Genomic DNA, 16,209 nt, shown 5'->3' with positions numbered 1-16,209 from the left:
GTCATGAGTCCCTGGGGTCTCGGCCGTCAAGCTGGTCAGGCTCAGAGACTTGGCCAGGGTGTGAGCTGGCTGCAGTTGAGCTTGGACTGTAAAAGTGCCGACACTGGGATGCTTTTAAAGGGATACACGTGAGAGGGGGATCCTTTGCTTTATGATGCACCCAGGGCTTCTTAAAAGCATCTACCTTTATTGTCCCCCTCCCCCACTGCTCCCACAAACACCCCCAGGATGTCCACAAGAAGCCAGGATGTCCAGGAGAAGGCAGGATAATGGGGTCCATTTTACAGGAGGGAAGCTGAGGCAGAGAGAAAACACAGAGCCAGGAAAGATCGAGCCTCCAGGCTCAGCTTTTGCCCACAATAGGGCAGACTGGTTGCCTCCCTCCTAGGCAAGGGCCACAAGGACCACAGGCAGCCCAGGAAAACCCCTTCCACCAGGACTCAGGAATCCCAGGGTGGGCGAGACGAAAGCTGGTAGGTTCAGGCTCTCTCCAGAAGAGATGCAGCCAATGTCCCTGCAGCCAGGCCCTTAAGTGACTGGACCTCTGGAGAGGGCCTCATGGAGGCCGCCAGGCTCTTGGTCTCCTCACAACCCTCTCTATGCCCTATGGGGCTCACACCACCAGAAGCTGCTCCACATCCTCCCTCCCCTTCTGGAAAGGCCTGGCTCCCTGGCAGGTCCAGGGCAGTGCTCTCTGGAGTCTCTGCCTGAGCCCCATTGCCAGACTCTGCCCCAGGCCAATATACAGATGAGGCTGCTCACAGGGACCTCCCTTAACATGGCCTCGTCCTGCCTACCTACCTGACCCCCACCCCCCTTTGCAGCCCTGCAGGTCTGCCCACTGCCCCTTCATCCACTCAACAAGCATTTGCTGAGCACTGGCTGCAAGCCAGGTTCTGGGGAGACACAGGAGACAAGGCACAGTCCCTACCCACACTGCCCCGCAGAGCTCCCAGTCCAGTGAGGGAGAAACAGAAACACACGTTGATTATAATGCAAGGTGTCCTGGGTTGGGGCTAGAGATACACACAGGGAACAGGTGACCCTGGGGAGAGTTCCCTGACTTTGAGCCTCTCTTGGAGCTGTTCTCTCTGTCTGGAAGCCCAGCCTCCACTCTGACAACCTGCCTTCCTTCAAGGTCTACCTCCTTCAGGCAGCCCTCTGGTACACACTGTTCTCACCCTTTCTGAATCTTCATGCTCTTACTTGGTGTTAACCACTATCCCACAATGCTTCTTCAATTCCCTTCTGTCTCTGCACCAAGGCTGGGAGAAGCAGGGCCTGGAGGCAGTGTGGCCCAATGGAGAGGGCAGTGAACTGGTTGTCAGGTAACCAGGTATCTGGTCCAGGAACCACCACTCACTGGTTCCTGCCTTTGAGGAACTTAGGAGCCCAGGGCGGGGCAGAGGGGACAAGGCCTGTGTCTAGGAATCACCTTTGTAATGAGCTACTGCCACATGAAATAGTAGCCACCAGCACTGCCCATGTGCCGAATGTGTGTGTGAGTATTGCTTACTTGTATAACCACTTATTTCCACCTGAGAAATGAGGAAAGGTTGGCTCTGAAAAGTAACTTGTTTCAGGTCATAGCCTGAGGTCACAAGTGAGGAGCCAGGATTCGAATCCAAGCCTGCCGACTCCAAACCCAGTCTCTATCACACCCTGCTGCCGTCTATGTTGAGTGGTGGTTCTCAGACCCACCCTGAGAGATTGGTTCATGGGTCTGGTAAGGAGATGGGGGGAATCGAGGTGGGAAATCTGCAGTGCTTCATAAGGCACTAGAGCAGTGGAAAGGCTAGAGAGTCAGGGCCTGGCGTAGTGCAGTTTCCAAGGACCCACTGCTCCTCACTCCTCAAAGGAGCTGCCTGCCAGAGTGCTGTGCCCTGCCTGGGAGGCATGAGGGGTCCCATGAGCCCTGGGTGGACTTTGCTCTCAACTAGCCCTGAGGCCAAGTGAATGCCCATGTTTACTGAGCACTTACTGTTTGCCCAGCACTGCGCTAAGTGCATTGCAGGCAACATCTCATTTAACCCTCACTCTTCTTTTTCTCATTTTACAGGTCAGGAATGGTATACTCCAAAGTATCTATTTAACACAAGAGAGTAATGGACTAACAGAGAAACAAAAAAGACATAAGACAGATAGAAATCAAATAGCAAAATGGCAGACATAAATCCTACCTTATCAATAATTACTTTAAATGTAAATAGATTAAACACTCTAATTAAAAGACAGGTTGGGAAAATGGGTTAAAAAAATACGATCCAACTATATGCTGTTTACAAGAGACACACACTTTAGATTCAAAGACACAAACAGGTTGAAAGTAAAAGGATGGAAAAAGATATACCATGCAAACAGTAATCAAAAGAGAGCTGGAATGGTTTTGCTAATATTAGACAAAATAGACTTTAAGACAAAAATTCTCATTAGAGACAAAGAAGGACATTTTATAATGATAAAAGTGTCCATCCATCAAGAGGATATTATAATTATAAACATATATGTACCTAACAACAGAGCCCCCAAAATACATGAGGCAAAAACTGTCAGAATTGAAGGGAAAAATAGACAATTCAACAGTAATAGTTGGAGACTTCAATACTACACTTTCAATAATGGACAGAACAACTACATGGAAGATCAACAAAGAAATAAAAGACTTGAACAATATAAAGCAAGTAGACCTAATAGATATCTATAGAACACCCAACAACGGCAGGATACACACTCTTCTCAAGAGCACGTGCAATATTCTCCAGGATAGGTCAGAAATTAGGCCATAAAACAAGTCTCAAATTTAAAAGGGCTGAAATCATACAAAGTATGTTCTCCAATCAAAAGGGGATAAAATTAGAAATTTGGGGAATTTACAGGAAATGAAGGGTGGAAGTAACTTGTCAAGATCTCACAGCTCAGAAAAGCCACTCCCTCCTTACTCAGACCATGTTCTCCACACCTTCTGCACAGCCCTAGGAAGCTGCAGATCTCAGACTTTTGTAAATGCCTGGGTAGCTCTTCTCCCATCCCCCAAACTGGACACACACTGAACCTGACCCCAAGTTTGATCCCAGATTTAAAACAGCTAGGGGAGGGAGAAGGCTTTGGGGCTATAACAGCTTGTTATGCAGCCCTCCCCTTCTCCCTGGGAAAATGGCCACAGGCAAATATTTTCACTCCCCCAGCCAGTCTATAGAATATCCAGAAGGCAGATCCCTCCCAAAAGAAGGAAGCTAACACTTATAGAGCACTTCCCCCATGCCAGACACTTGACATACCCTAATCCATGCTTACAGACTTCCCATCCAGGTGTCTTATTATCCCCACTCTACAGAGGGAAACTGAGGCTCTGCTGTGAAGGCAGAGCAAGATTCAAATCCTTGTTGCCTGCCTTCAAAGTCCCTGGTCTTTCCATCATCCTTCCAGAAAAATCCCAAATCTACACTTGTGCTGGGCCTCAGAAGGAATGCAACACATGAGAACCCCACAAAGCCAGCTGTGGGCCCTCCCCGTCCTCATACTTCCTGCTAGAGCTGCTGATTTTCCTGGGGGCGTTTCCAAGTACAGCATAGTGCATAACACTCCCCCAGGAAATAATCCCAGCCCCAGTCTGCCAGAAACAGGCTCCACTCAAGATTGAGGACATCTGTAAAGGCCCCTGGAAGCTGGGAGAGCCCACAGGGTTTTGAGGTGGGGGTACTGCAGAGGTGAGTTGGGAGCTGCAGGGTCAGCAGGATCTCACTCTGAACTAAGAGCCTCCACACATGGAGAGAGGTGGCTTATGCCACTCTTCAGAGCCAATCAGCAAAGCAGGGCCCAGCTGGGGAAGCTGAACAGATTCCAAATATCAAGAGATATCACTCTTCACTTAGTCCAATTTCTCATTCCACAAAGCAGCCCAGAGAAGGAAAGTAACTTTCCCACAGATACACAGCCAGGAGCAGAGCAGGGCCCAGAATCAAGGCCTCCAGGAACAATGCTTCATGCTTCCATTGAGGCAGGCCCCACCTTTTGGTAAGGCAGGGCTTGAAGCCAAGGTGAAATCTCAACATCACAAAAATAAGGCTTTCTCTTTCACCATCATCACCACCGCAACAGTTCTGGAGGGTGCTTCTATGTGCCAAGCATGGTGCAACGCACCCTACACACATGATCCTTTTTAATTCTCACAAGGTAGGTATTATTACTCTCCCCCTTTCTCAGTGAGGAACCTGAAGATCTGAAGGATCAAATCACTTGACTGAGGTCACAGGAGTATAGAGGCAAGGCCAGAACTGGAAGCCAGAGCCCTTTCTGCAAACTTCCTCCCCAAGGCTTCAGGCTCAGCGTCCTGCTTGGGTGCCAAACCAGGCTGTCTGGGATGGATGGCTGCAGCCTCTGGGCTACTCACATCTTCTTCCTGGAGAGCGGCTTCAGCTGGCCTGAAAACCACCGTGACGTTCTGGGAGTGTGGCTGGTCAGGTAAAGTGGGTGACAGAGGCCTGGGAGGTAAGGGTGTTCAAGATGAAGAGGCTACTGGTGATTACCACCACTGGGCCAACCGGTGGAAGGCTCACATCTGCTCAAGAGGAAGCCACACCCCTCCCACACTCTCCAACTCCACACCCATGGTTGGCCAACAGTTCTGTAAAAATAAAGCCTTGACTCTTCCCGGCTTGTTAGATGCCACAAATCCCCACAGGACCCAGGCTCCTGTGCCTTCCTCTGGCACCCTAAAGTCTGGGTCAAGTCAGCTCCATGCTTGGGTTCCTACTAGTGCCAATGGCCCCCATCCAGGGCATTAAGCATCAGCCCCAGCCATAGCCACCCATCATTCTGCATGGAGCTTTCAGAAGGGTTTCTTCTCAAGAACTTAAATTCCTAAAGAAAGTCTGTTCATTGCACATCCTGAATAAGGGAGACAGACAGTGCCCACTCACTCCAAAGATCATTAGTCCAAATCTCTATTTCATGACTGATGAAACTGAAGCTCTGAGAGGTAAAGTGACTTGCCCAAGGACACGTGGCTGATTACTCGTGTAGAGCTGTGGTCAGGGCCTCCCAGGTGGATGTTCTCACACTCAGCACTCCCTTAGACTCGGCACTGCCAGGTCCTTGACGTTTGGCTCCTCTCCTTCTGGGTATGGAGGTGGAGCAGGAGGTTCTACTGCGTGGTGTCTTCATTAGCCCAGGTTCTCCTGCCTAGCCAGCTCCAGAAGGGGCCAAGATTTACCTGATAGCCTAGGGGGAGTTCTGGGGGTACATCCTACTGATTTGGAGCAAAAGAATGGGGACAATATGGTTCCCAAATACCTGCTAGTGACCAAGAAGCACAAAACCTTGCTGCCAGCAGATGGGGGTCTCAACTTGGCTGCCTGGGCCCCTAGATGGGCTGCAGAATGGGCAGAGAGCAGCCTGACACACTAGCCCAGCCATCCAGTCAGTGGCACGCCCTTTCTCAGGCCCCGGTCAAGATCCAGGGCCTCTGCCAAATGCTCACACATTCCTTGCGTTTCTCTAATCTCTGAGCAGCTGCTGCAGGGCCTTTTCTCCTGTGTTGATTTATTCCTTATTGTTCCTGAAATACACCCAGAGGCCTTGGCACCAGGCACCAGCACAGCATCCAGCCCAAGCCCCAAGTACACACCAACCAGGCTCTCTGGGACCTGGGCCAAGCCAGCCAGAATGATGGGCCCTGGGGTCAGACCCAGCAGCCAGGGAGGGAGACCCAAGGTCCCACCTACCCCCAGCCTATAGTCCCAGAGCTGTTCTCAGAACTACAGAGGCTGGGAGGTTTGGGGAGGAGAAGACACTTGGAAGGTCTCCAGTAGGCCTGAACTAAGCCTTTCCACTCCTCCCATGCATGAGTGACTCTCCCAGCAATCCCCCACACACAGCTGACCCCCCACGTACCTATTGTGGCTCAGGCCACATACCTTCTGGCTACCCTGTGAAGTGTTCGGACAGGGAAGCCTCATGGGGGTCTTCCCCACCCTTCGCAGCTCAAAATATCTCCCTTATCAGCCAATCTAATGGTGCCTGAATTCCTACCATCAGCACTTCATGCCAAGGGTCAAACATTGTTCCCTGTGCAAATGAAAATAGCCCAGGGAAGTGTGGGAGCTGCCCAGTAAAAAGAGACAGGGCTTCAGGATCAGACAATGTATCCTGGCTACTACTAATCACCAGCCTCTTTGTGGGCCTCAGTTTCCCTATCAGTAAGTGGGCACAGTATCCTCATCTCACAGTTATTGTGGGATTAAATGAAGTTAACATACGTGTGAAGTGCCTGGCACAAAGTACGGGCTCAGTAAATGTGATCTCCTTTCCCCTTTGCTGGGCAGGAGTAGCATCATTATCAGTCTTCAACACCTGGAGGAGAAGTGAATGGTCTGACTCTTCCAGTTCCACAGCTGGCTGAGAGCAGGGCTGGCCAGGCAGGAGCAGAACAAGGAGACTAGCAGTCCCAGCAACAGCGTCGGGCTCTTGCAGGCATGCAGGGCGTCCGGCTTAGGGACCCAGGAGGAGCACACCCAGCACAGGCCTCCCCTGAACTCAGCTGTGCCAGCAGGGCCTGTAGGGACATGGTGGGACAAGAGTCTGCAGATAATACCCCGCAGAGCTCCCAGGCCCATAATTGGAGCCTCCTCCCTCCTGGGCTCACCCTAAGAAGAGCAATAGAAGGGAAAGTGCCACCACCTGAGGGAGGCTGGAGAGGGGGTGGCCACAGGAAGTATGAGCAGGGACACCAGAGGCACCAGGGCCCGCAGGGAGCGAGCAAGCCTGCTCTGAGGCCACCACAGTGAATGTCCCACAAGTGGAAGTGCCCGCCTGGTTATTTTTGGCAGCTCTTCTGTCCAAAGCCAGCAAGGAAAGGCAGCTGCTAGCAACATGGAAAGGCTGTTTATGCTCAAGTGTGCAGGCCCTGCTTCAGGGACAAAAAGAGCACCAGCAGCCACCGTGCAGAGGGGCCTCTGCCCCCTTTCTTCCTCTCCCAACTGTGTCTGTATGTTCCAGTCTGCACGCTGCATAGCTGACATAGCATGGGTACTTCTGCTTTCACTCAGATCCAGTCTCGCGACCGCAAAACTCACTCACACACACACAAACAGACAAATAAATAACTATGGAGCCAGCTGAGGACTGAGCCACACCCAGGAGCCAGACAGTGTTCCTCTGGGCTCTTCCTGCACTGAAGCCGTCCTCCCAACTTCCAAACTGGGAGGGGCAGGGACCAGGGGCAGGACACAGGAGCAGCCCCTCTTTCCACCCTCCTAAGGTGAAAGTGCAGACAGTCTGTGGGAACCTCAAGGAACTCACTGCCTCTCAGCTTCCTCATCTGAAAATGAAGGAGTTGGACTAGATGTCCCAAAGCATTTTCCAGCTCTGGGATGACTCCCGGGAGCTGGGGAGCCCAGGACTATGACCCAGGGCCAGCTGGGGAGGTAAGACAAAGCAAGGTCACATGGGGAGGGGGATCTGAGCCACAGCCAGGTACATGCCCCAGGAGCTTCTAGAAGACTGGGAGGAGGAAGAGGAGGAGGAAGAAAGGAGAGAAAGACCAGCTTACATGCACTCCTAGGGTTGCGAGTTATCACATAAGCGTTTCTGAGCTCCTTTCTGAGCTCTGGGGCCTTCCCCTCCAAGAAACTGGCAAATTCTGGCAACAGCAGGCTAGATGGGGCCTCTGTCTGCCCAAATGCTGGAAAAAGCTGGGAATCGAAATCTCTCACCACTTTCCTTCCTCTCTGGACTCCATTTCCCCCAGAGAAGTTGGGTAGCCTCAGAGGGAACCCCCTTCTGGCTGCAAGCCTGGTATACTTCCCTCTCTCCCAGCTCTGGCCTGGACAAACCTTGCCCTGGCTGCTCCCCTCCCCCTTCCTGAGACTCCTGGAAGAAGCACTGCCTGGAAAAAAGAACACTCTCACCACCAGCTCCCTGGGGCTGGAGAGAAAGGCAGAGGGAACGGGTGCCCCTTCCCCAGCTGGCCACAGCACCAAGCTATGTTCCAGGAAGAACAAGAGCAAGAACCGCTGCCAGGGAAACCTCAGGCCCCGAGCCCCTCTCCTCCCCACCAGCCCCGGCAAACCACAACCTACAATCACGTCCCTCAGGGAGAGCCCCCCCACCCCCACCCCAGCAAAACCCCAGGTCTTTTCTGGCAGGTGGCAACTTTCTTCTCATATAATAGTTTGGTGCCCTCCACCCCTGTTATTTCAATGAGTGAAAGAGACAAAGTGCTCTTTAGAGGGACAACTCCCACCCCTAGCTCAACCCAACTCTCCACCGAGCTCACACTGGGAGGCTTCAGCTGAAGCAAAGACAAGGGGACTTTTTCCTTGGCTGAGAAAGCAGCCTTCCTGCCACCCATGTGAGCAGTTCAGCCTGAGGCCTGGGCGGGCAGGTACGTCCCGAGAGCACAAGCTGATCTCTGGGAAGCTGAGCCGTTAACTTTCAGCTGCAGGGACAGAATCCCTTGCAAAGGCACACAGGCACTAGGGTCGGTGCTGGTCTAGGTGGGAGTGGGTCACATGGTTGTGCCCTGGGCGCAGGGAGTTAGAAAATGAGCCTCATTTACACAAGCCCCTATGGCCTGGAAAGGTGCCCTCCTCCCACAAGCAGGACACCTTTCATTTCTTCCTCCCTGGGAGGAGCAACAGGCAAACAGGAGCTGGACTTGCTGGGAACCGGTGAAAGGCTAGCCATCATCTGTTGAGTATCTACTATGTGCCAGTCACTTTGCATGCAAGATCTTGTTTAACCTTCACAGCCACCCGATGAAGTATTATTATCACTCCCATTTTATAGGTAAGGAAATGAGGCTCAGGAAGTTAAGCAATGCCTAAAGCCACACAGCAAGTGGAGAAGCTGGAATATGAACCCAGGTCTGTCCAGGCCTCGTTCCTGTGCACCAGCCAGGCTTCCTTCAGAGTCACTGCCCAGATTACTGTCCATACACCATCCAGGAATGGTGTTCTGAGTGTGAGAGCGGAAGTGGGTGTGGACAAGTTTTGCTTGACGGCTCTGTAATCTGAATTGATGCCCCACTGACTGTTATTGTTCCCAAGTGTGTGCCTGTGAGAGCCCCTGTAAGTGTGTGTGTGTTGGGAGTGGAGGGAGGGTGATCTGGATTCCAAATAGCAGTTTCCAACACCAAAGTTATGCTGTAATGCTTCTGATTCATAAAATGAGCTCACAGTCTCACGGTATCCTGAATGTTGCTTTGAATACAAATGCAGATCCCTTAAGTAAGAACTGGGGACTTCAGCACACTCCCCCTAGCTCCAGCCCAGCATGTAAAGTTTCTTTAGTTCAAGCCCCACACAGTCAGAGCACTCCTGTGCAAAAGCAACCCCTCCAATGGAACACAACACTGGCTGCATTTCCTGCAGCCTGCAATGAGTCAGGGAAGAATGGAGCCCCCAGGCTGCTTCTATACTGATGTGTGCACACACACAGGAAGGGTGCCAACTGGCCTGGCCAAAGGAAATGCCCAGGTTAGCAGATTCCCAGGCAGGAGGCTCCACATTCTTTTACCCTGAGGTCCCATTGGGGTCAGGATGACTGGGATACACTCTCCAGAAGGCCAGCCATAGGGCAGAGCCAGGAAAACTGGATCACCAGCACCAGAATCCCCCATGGCTGACCCTTTTGAAACCAATGGTGCAGTATGAGTCCCAGCAGCAGGACTCACTGAGCCCATCACATGCTAAGTCCACATTTTTTTGATGGAGATTTTTCATTCATTTCTTCAACTAACATACGCTAAACACCAACTAGATGCCGGGCACTACGGGAACAATATGAAGCACACACTAGGGCACAGGGTACAATAATACTATACTAACTCACTGAATCCTCACTGCAGCTCCATGAAGGAGGTATAAAGACTCTGGCTCCCAGTTTATGGTTTTGACCACTACACTACAGTATGTACACAGATGCCTACGTAAGGTGGAAATGAGTTCAGAAGAAGGCTAAGGCTTCTCAAAAGAAGTGGCTCTTGAGGGGCCGGCCCGGTGGCACAGTGGTTAAGTGTACGTGCTCCATTTCGGCAGCCCAGGGTTCGCAAGTTTGGATCCTGGGCCCACACCAACGCACCGCTTGTCAAGCCATGCTGTGGCAGCATCCCATATAAAGTAGAAGAAGATGGGCACGGATGTCAGCCCAGGGCCAATCTTCCTCAGCAAAAAGAGGAGGATTGGCATCAGATGTTAGCTCAGGGCTGGTCTTCCTCATACACACAAAAAAGAAATGACTCTTGAAACAGGACTAGGATAAGCAGGAATCTCCCAGCTACTTGGGGCCATCCCCACACCCCCACAAGCAAGGTTTCCTTCTGGGACACCCAACTGCAGGAGAGGGGCTATCAAGGCCAAAGATTCCTGGACTGGGCCCATTCCCCTTCCAGGACACTATACCCCATGCATCCCTCCATCCTTCTCCCACTCCTCTCTTCTCTCACTCAGGAGGCCTTGGCTCCACTGGGCAGCTCCTCCCTGGGTTCTATAGCCACAGGAGGCCCTCAGCTGAATCTGTAATTGCATATTGTCCTTTTTTTTCCCTCCATTTATTAAAAGCAGCAGCCCACAGGGCTAAACATTCAGGCTATTTTTAAATCTCACATTTAAAAGTTGAACTCTCATCCCCATGGGCACTCCAGGGCACTCTTTCCTAGGGTGGGGTGAGGGGCTGACAGAGCCACGGGGAGTGGGGGTTCTGCCCCATGCTTGGAGAGGCCACAGTGGCTGCGGGCAGGCTGTCCCAGAGCAAGCTGCATGGTCTGGGGGTGGGGAGGGGGGTGCCCTCCAGGTTCTTCATCCCTTGTCCCCTGGGAGCTACTCAGCCCAGAGTAACCAGCCAGAGGCCAATCCAATTAGAGTGGAGACTGGGCCAGGGCCACTCAATGAGATGGTTTATCACAGTAATTGAATGTTTACACTCCTATTATTCCCTGTCCAGAGCAGTAGCAAAAAAGGACCCATAAATTCTCAACCTGGGAAGATTTCTCCTTTCTCCTTCATCCTGAAGCCATCTAATAGCCTGTGGAAGGGGTGCATTTCTCTGATCATAAAAGAGCATGTGCCACACCATCCCTGGGAGGTTCTGGAGCAAGACAAGTGGTTTCCTCCCCTAAGCCTGGGGCCCACAAGGGAGGAGAGGCTTCCCCTCAGAGCTACACTTTTTCCACCTTCACCAGGCCTCCAGTCTCAATCCTGAAGCTGCAGGGACAACTAAAGGCCAGACCTCCAGGACGCCACCAGGCCAGGCTCCCCCTGCTGGAGCAAGCCAGATCTCCCCTCCCTGCAGCCACAACTGCCAACAGGGATCCCCTGCACACACGTGCCACAGTGGCCTCCATAGTCAGCCAGAGCCAGCCAGCTCTCCCCTAGTCCCACTGGCCCGCGAGTGAGCCTCCACAGGCTGGTACACAGGTCCGGTGTGGTATGGTGGAAGCAGGAAGTAGCCACCAAAGTTGTGACCAACAAAGTTTAAATGGGGCAAGTAACTTCCCTTTTTATCCTTCCAGCCGCTCGCTCTGGAGGCTGGGCTGGAATACCCAGTGGCCTCCACTTTAGGTGGCAGGTACCTCCTCCAGGTCTGCCTTCCTTGGGGCTAAGGCTTGGAAGCCCAGGGCAGCACCAGGCCTGTATCCAGAGGCCTGGGAGGGGGCCCTCAGAGCGGCCACCTGGTGCACACGCTCCTGTGTGTGTGAGTTGGGAGTGGGGGTTGACTACCTCCACCAAGCCGGCCATATGCAGAATCCAGACAAAACCCGGGCTCCGAGTTCCGGACAGGCACCACCAAACACAGCATACGGTGCAGCGAGGGGGAGAGCTGAGCAGGCCGCAGCGGCTCGGACGTGCGGGGGCGGGCGGGCAGGATGACAGGTCTGAGGTGCGCCAGCAGCTCCGGGTGCGCGGGGTGAGGCCGGCCCGCTCGCCCTAAACGCTCCAGCTTAGGCCTCTACTGCACTTGCCCCAGTTCCCTGCCTCCCCTGCACCTCTGTCACACAAACTCCCGGCGCAGACGCAGTTTCCATGTCCACTGTCCCGTGCACACTGGAAGGAAAAGGGGAAGGGGCTCTGGCGCCAAGTTCCTGCATTTCGCGAGCTCCTCCTCGAGGCTCCCAGGCCTGGGCTCGGTCACGCAAGCCGGTCCCTGCGGACACCACGTTTCGCTCAGGCGGAGGAGGAGCAGCTGTATTCCCGACCGCCGCCGCCGCCACCGTGGGCCCGGCGGGTTGGGAGGGTTTTCCTGCCGGGGCCGCGCCCGGGTGGGCGGAGGCCGCGCGCGAGCTGCGTAGTTGCACAAACACGGCGGGTTGGTGCTGCACACGCAGCTGCGGGCTAGGGGTGCGGGCCGCAGAGCGACGGACTGCGGGGCGGCAAACTCACGCACACACGCACACACTCCCCCAGCCGCCCAGGCCGCCGAAGTTGACGCGCGGCACCCCCCCGCAGCCCTGCGCCCCCGCTCCGGGCCGCGCCTGCACAGCTGCAGCCCGCGCGCCGAGCCGCCACCGCTTGCGCGCAGCCCGGGGTCCCTGGGCCGCCGCCGCCAGAGCGGGCTGCGCCTCGCCGCGTGCAGGCCTCGGCCGCCGACCCGGCAGCCCCACTTACCCGACTCCTGCCCGAGCTCCGGCATCGGCTGTCCCCCTTCCGCCGCGGGCCGCCGCCTTCAGTCGCCTCCCAGACTCCAGCCGCCTGCACGCACTCCTCGATTTTAAAAACAAACAGGCGCCTCCGCCTGCCCGCGGCGCTCGCAGGGCTTCCGCCAGCCTGCGCCTCGCGAGGCTGGGAAGTTTGCTAGCAGGGACCGAGAGGGACGCGCGGGCTGTCACCCCTCGCTCGCGGAGCAGGATCTTCGGCGCACCCCGCGCCTGTGGTGTTCGCCGCGCGATCGCTCTCCCTCCCTCCGTGTCACCCCCAGTCCTGCGATGCAGTGTCAGGATTGCACTGCTCTGACTCATCGGTTGAGCTCACAGCTTGAAAAAAAGAGAGAGAGAGAGAGGGCGAGAGGCAACAGCGAAGGAGGAGGACTCTCTGGCGTGCTACAAAGGATTGCACAACTCGGGGCTGGGAGCTCGGAGCGCCCAGCGGCCGGCCGGCGCGCGCGGCACGGCGGCGAGCAGAAACCAGCTCTACCACTTCATCAGCACAACTGTCTTGGGCTGGCCTCTCCTCCAGCAGGCCCGGCGCCGCCCACTTCCTGCGACCAAATAAGGCCGGGGAAGGCGTCTTCAAACCTCCGGCGGCTGCCCGGGCTGGGGATTTCCAGCAGACCTCACCTCTACTCCCGAGTCGGTCGCCACCCTCCCCCAGCCCAGGCCGGCGCCCCCGACGGCTTTGCTGGAACCATCAGGCCACGCGGCTCGTTCATTTCACACCAAGGTCAGGAAGAGACGGTGACGAAATGTTTGGAAACCCATCGTGCCTGCCAGGAAAGTGTGTGTGTGATGTTGGGGAGGACACAAGTCGCTTTCTTCCATAAAGAAAACTCTGGTTTTGGATACGGTAAATCATGCACAATCCTCTCCAAGGCACTTTATTAACAGTTTCCCCGTTTCACTTTTTGGCTGGCCAGCATCCTAGCGGTATACAGGTTATTGAGAAACTGGCCCCAGCCCCTATAAAAGACCCACATCTCAATGACTTCGGTGATGTAAAGCTCCCGAGTTTAATTCTAGCAACTGAGGCCAGAGTTGGGGCAGCTTTTCACTGCATGCCACATGTCCCCTACCTTCCCTATGATCCCCCATGCCTCCTTGCCTGGCTGGTGGGAAACATTCCTGCTGCTAAGGAGGTTCTGGCTGGCCCCCACATTCCATGAGGCCCCAAGGCCAAGAGAAAGTCCAGGGAAGGGAGCCCTGTTGTTCCTGGTTCCTTCCATTTGTTTTTGTTTTTTGTTTTTTCCAAGATGGGTCAGAAAGAGATTTTCCTTTGAAGGAAAAACCACTGAAGAATACACTGTGTCCTGGCGGCCACTTTCCCCCTGTGGCCAGTCCTGAGAAGCAGGTGCATCCCCTGCTTTCTCAGGGAGAAGGGGAGGGGCAGCAGAAGGTGATTCTCACAGCTCCTCTGAGCCTTCAGGTCAAGGGCCCCTTCCCCTGGGGAGTGGATGACAGAGACAACACTGGAAAACCCACCCCTGCTCCTAAGGGGCATGACTTGCCTGTCCCCGTCCACCTGGAGCACCTGTGTGCATCTAGAGGTCACCCAGGAGGAGGAGGGCTTATTTGCACCATGATATGACAGTTATGTTAAGATAATGACAACTTAAAACAATCTTATCTGCAAAATAAAGATAATTATGCCAGGGGACAGGACCAGGTAACCTCATGAAATCCCTTCTGGTTAAACATCCATGATTCTGTGATTGTAAAAAGTGAATGGAGGGCCGGCCCCGTGGCTTGGCGGTTAAGTGCGCGCACTGTGCTGCCGGCGGCCCGGGTTCGGATCCCGGGTGTGCACTGACGCACCGCTCCTCTGGCCATGCTGGGGCCGCGTCCCACATACGGCAACTAGAAGGATGTGCAGCTATGACAGACAACTATCTGCTGGGGCTTTGGGGGAAAAATAAATAAATAAAAAATCTTAAAAAAAAAAAAAAGAATTTGCATTTAAAAAAAAAAAAAAAAAAGTGAATGGAGGAGCCAGGAAAACCACCTCCACCAAAGAAAAGCCCAGGCTCTTGGATTTAGCATCTGCTGTGACAGTATTGTCCCGACAATTCTCAAAGCACGTCCCCACACACAGCCTACTTAACAACCCTGTGTGTGAGAGAGTTTTATCCCTCTTGTTTTATGAATGAGAACACTAAAGTTCAGAGAGGTTAAGTGACTCGCACAAGATCACAGAGCAAGCCAGTCATTTGTCACCTCTCTGCTCCTCTTCCCATCTCCCCCAGAGGAAGGCAGTGAGTAACTGAGGGACTGGGGTGCTCAGGCATGCAAGCCCCCAAGTAGAGGCTAGACTCTCAGGGCTCCTGGCAGAGACCCAGTGTAAAGCCTTTTTGCTTTTTCCATTTGTCTGGTTTCTTCTTTCCCACTGACACCTCATCCAAGTGAGAGAAGCAAAAACAAAGCCATTCGGTCTCCAGCACCCACTGCTGCCAGGTTCCTCTGCAGACCTGTGGCCATCCTGACCTCCCGCAAAGGCCTAGCCCCTAAAGCTGGCCTCCGGCCAGCCCAGAGGGAGCACCTGAGAGCCAGTGCAGACCAGCCCAGGGATGTTCCCAACCAACCAGAAAACTCAGCTGGGGAGCACATTCCTAGAAGAGCCTGCCACCATGGAGCCAGCGCCCAGCCTCCAGGGAACAAGTGGGAGCCACTCCAAAGGGCACTCCTCAGCCTTGTCCCGCCAGGACTTCCACCCTGTCCCTTGCTGGACTGCCGGGCCTGGCCCTGGAAACAGCACAAGAGTAGAGAGGTAGGCAGCAGGATGCATGAGAAACAGAAGTCAGTAAACTGGAGAAGCCCTGCTTATCTTGGAACAACACATCGCTTCACCCCAACTAAAATTCCAAATTCAGGCCATCTCAGAAAGGAAGAGAAGGAAGGAAAGGGGCATGTGTGTGTACAGGGGAGGAGGGCTCAGGACTGTCCCGGATGGCCCCTGCCTGGCAGGAGAAGTCTCCCTCAAAAGCAGGCAGATGAGGACATGTAAAGAAAGCTGCAGCTCTTCCGGGAAAGCCCTGGAGGTCAGTTTTGCTGCAGATATGACAGTGCAGAATCACTGACATGTGAAGTGAAAGTTTTGGTTTTAACAGCTCCAGCCCTTCCTACAGGCCTCTGGGGCTGCCAAGAAGGGTGCTCTTTGGGGAAGGCAAAAAAAATGCTCTGGAGACCTCACCATAGAGTGAGCTTTTCTCTACCTTCGGCCTTCTTTACAAACTGCATGAGAGAGAGGAGTACAGCGCTGCAGTTCCCGAGGAGTGCATTTGCTGAGAAACTCTCCAGGAAGCAAAGGACCCTAGATAGGATTCCAAACTCTGGGTCCCCAGGAGGGTGGAATATGGCATTAGAGAGGCTTTGGGACCACAACAGCTCTCTGGAGTCTGCTCAGAGTGACCCATCACTGCCCTGAGTGGCCATCACCAGTATCCACTTCTGGGACAACCTGAGACCATTAAAAATCTTCTAAGGGTGAGTTTTATGGTATGTGAATTATATCCCAATCAAGGTGTTATTAAAAAAAAAAGAAGCTTCCAAGGAAGCCAGCTTCTCAC

At 53.9% G+C, this 16,209-nt stretch overlaps 1 protein-coding gene across 6 annotated transcripts in view; it reads right to left on the bottom strand.

The window, feature by feature from the left end:
• Positions 1–16,209, bottom strand: part of MIDEAS (mitotic deacetylase associated SANT domain protein) — a 67,175-nt gene that overhangs the window by 28,595 nt on the left and 22,371 nt on the right. For 2 of the 6 annotated variants that reach the window (XM_014784393.2, XM_087448246.1), the window contains exon 1: positions 12,603–13,092. The exons of 1 other annotated variant lie outside the window; for it this stretch is intronic. The gene's annotated coding sequence lies outside the window, so the exon portion shown is untranslated. Of the gene's footprint in view, positions 1–11,717; positions 12,200–12,602; positions 13,093–16,209 lie in introns of those variants that run through there. 3 more of the 6 variants (XM_087448245.1, XM_014784391.2, XM_087448244.1) reach the window with 3 other exon arrangements.

Source organism: Ceratotherium simum, chromosome 24, assembly GCF_057802395.1.
Source record: "Ceratotherium simum simum isolate JZ-2026a chromosome 24, ASM5780239v1, whole genome shotgun sequence".
Classification (NCBI taxonomy): Eukaryota; Metazoa; Chordata; class Mammalia; order Perissodactyla; family Rhinocerotidae; genus Ceratotherium; species Ceratotherium simum.
Note: the sequence above shows the minus strand (reverse complement) of the source record. Positions and strands in the feature narration are given on the sequence as shown.